This window comes from Grammomys surdaster, unplaced genomic scaffold (genome assembly GCF_004785775.1).
Source record: "Grammomys surdaster isolate TR1022 unplaced genomic scaffold, NIH_TR_1.0 126121, whole genome shotgun sequence".
In the NCBI taxonomy this organism is placed as follows: Eukaryota; Metazoa; Chordata; class Mammalia; order Rodentia; family Muridae; genus Grammomys; species Grammomys surdaster.
The window spans coordinates 3,155,675-3,164,394 of NW_021620929.1; the positions used below are offsets into that span (position 1 = coordinate 3,155,675).

Genomic DNA, 8,720 nt, shown 5'->3' on the forward strand with positions numbered 1-8,720 from the left:
TGTGGCGGAAGGATGAGAGAGCACTGGTCCTGTGGCGGAAGGATGAGGACCCCTTCCGAGCCTTTGCCACTTCAGTCCCCTGCTGCATGCTCCTTTTTTCAGCGGGTTGAAAAATGCACCTGGAAACCTTTGCACTGAGCATCTGTTCCCTGCTGGTTTCTCTCAGCAAGATGCCAATTGACCAACCTTCTGCACTTCAGGAGAAGGACCCAGGCTGTCTGCAGCCACCAGCGCTATGGAGCAGGGACTCTTTTACAATCACCCTGCACATTGTATGTGTGTATACACACAGGGACTCTTGTCTCAGGCGAGGGCAGACTGTCATTTCAAATGCTGTCTCTGCTCCAGTCTGAAGATTGTGTTTACCGTGTGGATGCTGAGGCAAAAGGAATGTCTAGGCTCTCAGTTCAGGTTTTTTATCCCCCACTCCCCAACTACATTGCTCAAGACTGCTGACTTAAAAAAGGGAACGATTAATTTGATTGTTTATCCATTCATTAAGGACATATTAACTGAGAGATTGATAAATGTCTGATACTGATTCCCTTTCAGCCCAACAAGAATAAATACCGAGCTTGCTTAGTTTAATGGTGACTAAAAATATATGGTTTGGTACCTGGGGCAAATATTGATGTGTTTGAACGGCAATTGCCACTAGGTTGGAAAGAGGAGTTGGTGTGAGACAAAGTTGGAAGGAGAGGAGGCCAAGATGCCCAGGACCAGGCAAGGATACATAATCTCCTCCCCCATACACACACACACACACACACACACACACACACACACACAGATGGAGTCCATTTGTGTTGGACAAGTTCATAAGAAAAAAACTGACTTTTGCTTATTCAGAAGCTGTCAATACAAACAGCTTCTTGGTTAGGGATGGGCCATTGTGACCACTTCCCCTCTAAGTGCTGGGACCCTGTTGGGTTTGAACGTGTGCAGATGTTGGGCATGTCGTCATAGTCTCTGTGAATTCATATATGCCTGTTGTGTTTGCTTGGAGTCCTTTACCTCCTGCCACTCCTACGCCCTTCCTGCTTCCTCTTCCACAGATCCAGAAGCCTTGAGGGAACCCTGTGATAAAGACATACCGTTTAGTAACGAGTACTCCAAAACCCTTCACTCGCTACACACTATCCAGCGTGGACCTTTGCGTTAACTGCTATCTATTGCAAGAAGAGGTGACAGCTGAGTGATACATGGACCTATGGGTCATAGAAATGTCATTAAGAGTCATTGTAAGTTGCGGCTGAGCTCGTGTGCGGCGGCAGAGGTGTTAGCGGCAGCTGCAGCAAAGCGTTTGGCGCAATGTCTCACACTATTTTGCTGGTACAGCCTACCAAGAGGCCAGAAGGCAGAACTTACGCTGACTATGAGTCTGTGAATGAGTGCATGGAAGGTGTTTGTAAAATGTATGAAGAACATCTGAAGAGAATGAACCCCAGCAGCCCTTCCATCACATATGATATCAGTCAGTTGTTTGACTTTATAGATGATCTGGCAGATCTCAGCTGTCTTGTTTACCGAGCTGAGACACAAACATACCAGCCATATAAAAAAGACTGGATCAAAGAGAAGATCTACGTGCTCCTCCGTCGACAAGCCCAACGGCTGGGAAGTAATTGAGTGGGAAGCATTGGGGCTGGGGGTGGCCTTGGAACAGGTGCATCCAGCATGCTGTAGTGACCCTTTTATATGACAGCAAGCCAAGATTGAATGTCTGCTGTGAACGATCTTTTCACTCTGAAGCCACCGTCACCCCTCTGCTTCTTTACTTTCGTTTTTTTACTTAAACATTTTTATGATAATTCAGATAGAAAACATTTTTGCCATTTAAGGTTGGTTCCAGTCCTTGAAACTGTCTGAGTCTGCTTTATAGCAGTGAGTGCACTAACCCTTTGGGGGGGGGGAGTTAGTTATCTCCTCTGGGAAAGACTTAGTGAAAAATAAAGAAATGTTCTGTAGTTGAAAAAAAAAAAAAGAGTCATTGTATTGCTATGTTCATTTAGCAGAAAAATAGTAGTTGGTTTTACCCTCCAGATCTACCTAGTCTCCGGTTCTTGACGTCACTAATGGCTCCGTCTCACGGGACCTATAAGGTTCCACCTCTTAAATCAAATAAAGAGGCAGGTGGGTTACTTCTGTAACATCTATGCCAATATTGCTTCGGTGGACGCATTTTGCAGGCAGGTCGGAGCTCTCAGGATTGTAGCTGGGTGGCAACGATGATTCCTTTCTTCCTCCAGCATCATCATTTTCGTGGTGTTAGTCAACAGTAGGAAACCTGATAATTGAGCACCAGATTGATTTCTTCATATTTGATGATGTGAGAACTTGGTGCTCGCTTGCTACCAGGCTCTGGAGTTAACCACTGCACTGACAACAGTTCCCACATTTTTTTAAATACAAAAGTAAATAGTGAATGCTGCTTAGCCTAAGGGAGCTTACAACGATGTAGGGGGAAGAGACAAGCAAGTAGTAATGTTTACAGATATTAAGTCTTGCTGTGTAACTCAGTCTTTGTGACCTCCAACAAGCCTCTGTATCCACACAGGGCCAGATATCTTTCATCCATGTTGTGGATTGTATTGCAGGAGAGAAAACCTGAGGTTGGAGAAGTTTTCATAGTGAACAATGAGCCTGCCTGCTTCTGCCTTTGGAGGGAGATGAGGTCTCCTGAGGCTATGTACTCCACAGATATTCTTAAATAGATAATTTGTAAGCAAAGAAAAGAGACAGTGTCTCTATTTCTACAACCCACAGGAAAAAATGCCCCCCTCCAAATTACCAGATTATCATCTGATGACAATGTTTGTGGAAACAGTGAAAAGATACTAGGTGCCAAGTCCTCGTTGTCACCACCGCCGCCGCCACCACCACCACCGCCACCGCCACCATCATCAAGACTTCATCATCATCGAGACATATAACCTTGAGGTTGATGGTCCTTCTGCCCCAGTCTCCAGCAGTGTGCCACTGAATCTATCTCAAGGCATTCTTCTCTTTGCTTTATAAAGAATACAATCTAGGGGGAAAGCTACCCTGAGCCAGGCTGGCCACACAAGGGTATGGGGGCAGGTAGAAGGGCAGATGATAGCACCTAGATTCATCCAATAGTATGAACACCCGATGTGTCTCGGAGCAGGCGTGTAACAGGACAGTCACCCTGGGATGACAAGGTGGCAGGGATGGGGAGGGAAGACTTGCCACCTCCAATTCACCACGATGGTCTGAGGGAAGGAAGGAAGTGGAAACCTAGAGGATCCTTTTGAACAAGTCTCGGACCAACATTTCCATAACCCTCATTTCATTCGATATGCTAACTTGTTTTATTTTCACTGTGACAAAAGATGCAAGATATAAATTTTGCCGTGGAAACCACTTTAGAGTTAGTGCATTTTAAAGAGCATTTTAAAGCTCTGTTATCTACTTCTCGAACTTTCCCATCACCCCAAACAGAAATCCTACACTCGTTAACAATAGTTCTCCAGCTCCTCCCCCACCCTTGACAACTACTGGAATCCACTCCAAGCCTCTGTGGATGTGTGTATTATGGATCATAATTTTTTTAATGTAAGTATTATTCGTCTTTCTATTTTACAGACAAAGAAGCTGCAATTCACAGCAATCTATGTTCTCTGGTCAAGGTCCCAGAGGCAGAGGTGAAGAGGGTAATGGGTTTTATACTGAGCACCCCTGGCTGACATGTTTCAAGGCTGGACCAGGACTGAGGAGGTTTTCCAAAGAGAAGAAGGAGAGGCCATCTTGGCAATAGGGCAGGCCCCAGCAATGGGAGGCTATCTTTGTTGTAGGGATAACAGGGGCAGTCCTAGACCAGGGTAGGCTCTACAGCCCTGCCTATGGAGGCCTCTAGAGCAGGAGCCTCAGGCTGGCCCCCCCCCCCCCGCCAGTCCCAACAGCTTTGCTTCCTGGTGGAGCTCCATGAGCAGGCTGGCCAGGCCTCTCCTCTTGGAGAAACGGACTTGCCTCTTTCTACAAGTCAGTGGCCTCAGGCTGCCTGGGGGCTGAGGGGCTGAGGAACTGAGAGACTGAGGGACAATTCATGACTGGTCTTGGGTCAGAGGTACCTGGTCCCACAGAGAGTTGTGTGAACCTTTTGTTCCCATCCTGGGAATGAAGCTGGGCTCACAGCCGCATGCCCACTGTGGCCTGAGGCCCTGGGTCTTTTACTTAGGCTATGAAGGGACACTTTCTGGGACTTAATCTAGGCCACAGAGACTTACAGAACCTCTTCTCTTGCTTGTGGGTTTATGGTGGGTGTTTGGGTGTGTTCCTTCATTGTTTCTACAACCTAGAGGCTCACTGGTTTCTATCTCAGACTATTGGCCCCTCGATTTCCCAGCATTGCCATGCAGTAGGAAAATCGGGGTTCAGAGTGACTCAACTTAGCCTCTATGGAGGGACCCTCTCCTTTGGGGCATTGCTTTCACTCAGGGTATAGCACCCATTGGCCCTGAGGGTCCTCAGAAGGGCTATGGTTGCAGCAAGTAGAGTGCTCCAGATGGGCTGTGCTGAAGCAGCTGTTGACAGGGTTCTGTGAGCCCCCAGGGCCTCTGGAACTCGATCATGACAGCATCTGTCTGTGTCTGTTTCCCACCAGATGGATGAGCTGGGAGGTAAGGCATGTCATTCCTCCTGGCAATGTCTGTCTGTGAATGTGACCCTACAGATGTCCACCCACCTCCCCCATACTTCATCTCTCTAGAAGGAATTTCTAGCAGTAACCTGACCTCGGTGGGTGAGCCTGCTCTTTGGGGTCAGGACTGTGACCTTCAAGTTCCTGGCTGGGGTGAGTGGAGATAGAGGGGAAGGGGGGGGCGTAGGAGACTGCTGACAAGGTTCTGTTGACAGGGTGGAGCAGAGCAGGGATGGGAGAGCCCAGCCTTGCCACAAATGGCCAAGTGAACTTAGGCAAATAAAATCCTTTTGCTTGGAGGAGTGTCCATCTTGTTTGCACAGGAGACCTTTAATACCTATCTTGGTGGTTTGTATTGAGGCTTAACTGAGAAGACGCACAGAGGGGGACGCAGATAAAACACAACAAATGTAAATACTTACCTTACTCTTTGACAATTGTATTATCATCAGCCTTTTTAAAAAAAGGATGGCTAAATGTGGAGGCAGGTGTGGTGTAGACATCAGAAACCCAGCACTCAAAAGGCTGGATTCCATGTTGAAAGGCCAGCTAGGGGCTACATGGCAAAAATCCTACCTCACACAAGGAAGCCAATAAGCACAGTAAACAGCTTTACTGAGAGCCGAGTGTTTTGGAGCCCTTTCTTGGGACACTCCTCTGCAAGGTCACCCTGGTTATTGTGTCTGAGTCATAGAGGACCGAAAGCTTTATGCTTGTGACCCTCAGTAATCTCCCTGAGAAGCAGGCTCTTCAGGCTGTACAGTCTTACTAAATAAAGGCTGCAAGCTGCATTTCACTCCTGCTGCTGGGAAGGCCAGCCCCCAACTCCAGCCCCACCTAGAGCTTCTTAGATACCCCAGTTGCTTTGGGTTTGAGTGGCAGGTTCACTCCTAGCCACACATGCTAGTGTAACCCAGGGCAGGTCTCTCCACCAATTCTGCCTTTGTTTTACTGTTCATGAGAGATTCAGCTTACCTAGCCATGCACGGCCACGGGGGAGGACAATGACACCCACGGGGAGGACTCAGGAAGAACACACGTGAGGGACACACACAAGGGAGGAAGGGCTCCATAGCTCTGAATCCTTACAGAGATCTCTGATCCTGTTGGTTTACCCAGAAACCATCTGGACCCAGGCAAGGTGTTCGTCAAGGGTATGCTCGCCCTGTAGATATGGTAGACGGATGATGATTGGAGGGAGGAAGATTGTGAAGACTTCTCACTGCCCCTGAGTGCCGGCCTCCTTCCTACGCGCTCACTCTCTGCTTATTCTTTATCCGGCTGAGAAGTGTGGGCCAGATACCTGCTTTCACTTCACACCGAAGGAAACAGGTTAGGGGAGATACTGACCTTGTCCAGGTCTCAGACAGCACAGGTGAGCCCGGGGTCAGCATCAGAGATGTATGAAAAGCCCATTATCCCCTAGTATCTTTCTATCATGTGTATTGTCCAGGTCTTAAACAGAGGGAGATGTCATTTCAGACCTAGTCATTGTGTTTTTATTAAGACACATTTTTCTAAGCCGCCCTAAGTAATCATGTGGTAGGCTATAAAGACTAAAACCTAGGTTCTCCGTTGCCAAATCCCAGCCTGCCCGGGAAGCCTGTAGGTCAGATTCCTGACATTGAGCTGAGGCTCAACCAGCAATATGTCCTGGGGATTTGGCTGTATGTGACCATCACTTATGGATATAGTAAAGGCAGAGAGACTCATGGCTACCTTGCATTAACAAGTTTTACTTTTACCAAGCGGCAGGGTGGGGTGGGGCTATCCTTCACTATCCTTCTCATTACAAGCCACCTAGAAATCAATGTGCCTAGAAGCAAATCGCCCAGAAGGTCCACAAATGGCTGGTCAATAGGTATTGGCATACAACAGCCCTCAGTGTGAACACTGTGGAAACAGAAGCGCAGGAGGAACTAGAGAGATGGCCCAACTGTAAGAAGAGAGGCTACTGTGTGGTACCTGTGGTTACTTTGTGATCTTTATTTGGATATTATGTGATTTTATTGTTCTATATTGAAACAAAATACACATAAAACTTACCACTAAAATAATTATAAAAGTGACATTAAGTTCATTTACCGGGTTGTACAGCCACCACCACTATCTATGTCTAGAACATTCTTATCACCCCTAACAGAAACTCAGTTAGCATTAACATTAATAGTCCAATGTTTCTCCCCAGTAGCTCAGGGCATGGCTGGTCTGCTCAGGAAACAGGTTGTTTATACCGGAAGACTCGTTTCTTCTCTGTCTCTAATCCTGGTTGAATGATGGAAGGCCACCTTTGGGCTCATCTCTGGGCAGGGAACAGCAACATGAGGTAGCATTCAGCAACTTCTACTTATCACTGAGAGACCCCTTATGTGACCTACGGCTCTAGCTCATGGGAAATGGAAAGTGTCTTTGGAATTTAAAAGACGCATGTCTTGTTCCCTGTGTATACATACTGAAGCTCAGGGAGAAAACTGGCTCCCAGCAAATTCTAGTTACTGACCTCAGGGACTAGATACCAAGTTATAGGTAAGTGGCATCAGGTCAGCTCCATAGTTTTGCTAAGGTTGGTGTGCCCTTCAATGTAGCTGGGACATTGAGGAGGATAGGAAAGAGGTGGCCATTAGACACAACACTCTCGAGTGCCTGCCGTGTACAGAGGCTTTGGACACCACTGTGTCTGTGCTGGGAGATGATGGACAGGCCTAGGCCTTAAGGGGATCTTGACATGGGGAGCAGGTGCTCGGGGCCACACAAGGATGCCATGGAAGGAGAAGGAGGCTTGTGAGCATTTCTCAGAATTGGTAACTATCATGAGGGTCCTGGCGACCCATCTGTCTGTCCACGGGCAAGGCCGAGTTCGGTCCTAAAGAGAAGCAAATGGCACCGTGGCATGAATGCTGGTCAAGGGGAGCTGTAGGATGGTCCAGCTGTGTGAGTTAGGAATCCTAGGGGAGAAGAAGATGGCAGGGGTAGATAGGTAGGAAGGAGGAATAGGCGTCACTGTTTAGATCCTGAGCACACACAGATTTCCTCCTAAACACCGGGAGCAGTACAGCATGCTGGGACAGTTCCAGTGCTTAGTGATGTCACAGTGCAAGGCCTTACCCGTGCGTTTGTACGGAGCTGGAGATTCCTATATACTATGTACACTGCACAGCGCTTGATGAAGACGATGGAGGACGGCCACCGCCTCATACATTTACTGCCTTATGCATGTAATCACCCTTTAAAGCGTGCTTCCTCACCGTCTATAAAAACCACTGTAAAACAGTGCCCTGTGTGTGACCGGTGGCAGCCACTGCCTCGGGAGGCCACACATAGCATAGCGGTCAACTGATATCATCTAAGTTCATGAGGGGACAATCTATGAGGCTCATGTAACTTCTAAGTTGCCTTCAGCCATGTTTCCGAGACAGCTTCTTCACTGTTAATGCTGGCGCCTGTCACAACTGTCACTCTGTTGTCCTGTCCCTGAGTGCTTGCTGTGTGTCCGGGACTTATGAGTGTTTTCATGACATTCTGTCACTAGTGCCCTTGTTAGGCCAGCCTTACAGATGGGGAAACTGAGGCCCAGGACAATAGTAAGTGGCTGGGTTTGGATTGGGGTGCCTGCTCAAAGGTACATTGTCCTGTGGCACCCGCCTTTCACCCAGTGGGGGCCAGCATGGAGCCCAGGGAGGTGGCCCGTGTGTCACTAATCTCAGCCATTCTGTAATAACTTGCCTCTGAGGTTGGTGTTTACCTACTGTTTCAAGGGTAGGTTGTTGTGCAGCAGTGTGTGTGTGTGTGTGTGTGTGTGTGTGTGTGTGTGAGAGAGAGAGAGAGAGAGAGAGAGAGAGAGAGAGAGAGAGAGAGGAGCCCTTTGAAGGCTCTGAGCTCATACCATGCAAGGTTTGTCATGAAGACCCTCATTTCAACTAACTTAGCCTTTCTACTCTGGATGGACCTGGTTAATGTCACTCTCCATTCTGAGTGGTACCTTTCCTTCTTGGAGCAGCAGGGATGCTGGACTGGGTGCTTGGTGGCACCATATCTGCCCAGAGCTTAGGGTGGGGCTCAG

The 8,720-nt window shown here is 48.0% G+C and overlaps 1 pseudogene; it reads left to right on the forward strand.

Moving 5' to 3' along the window:
• The first annotated feature begins 1,287 nt into the window (after positions 1 to 1,287).
• LOC114611744 lies at positions 1,288 to 1,629 on the forward strand (annotated as a pseudogene).
• Positions 1,630 to 8,720: the final 7,091 nt, after the last annotated feature.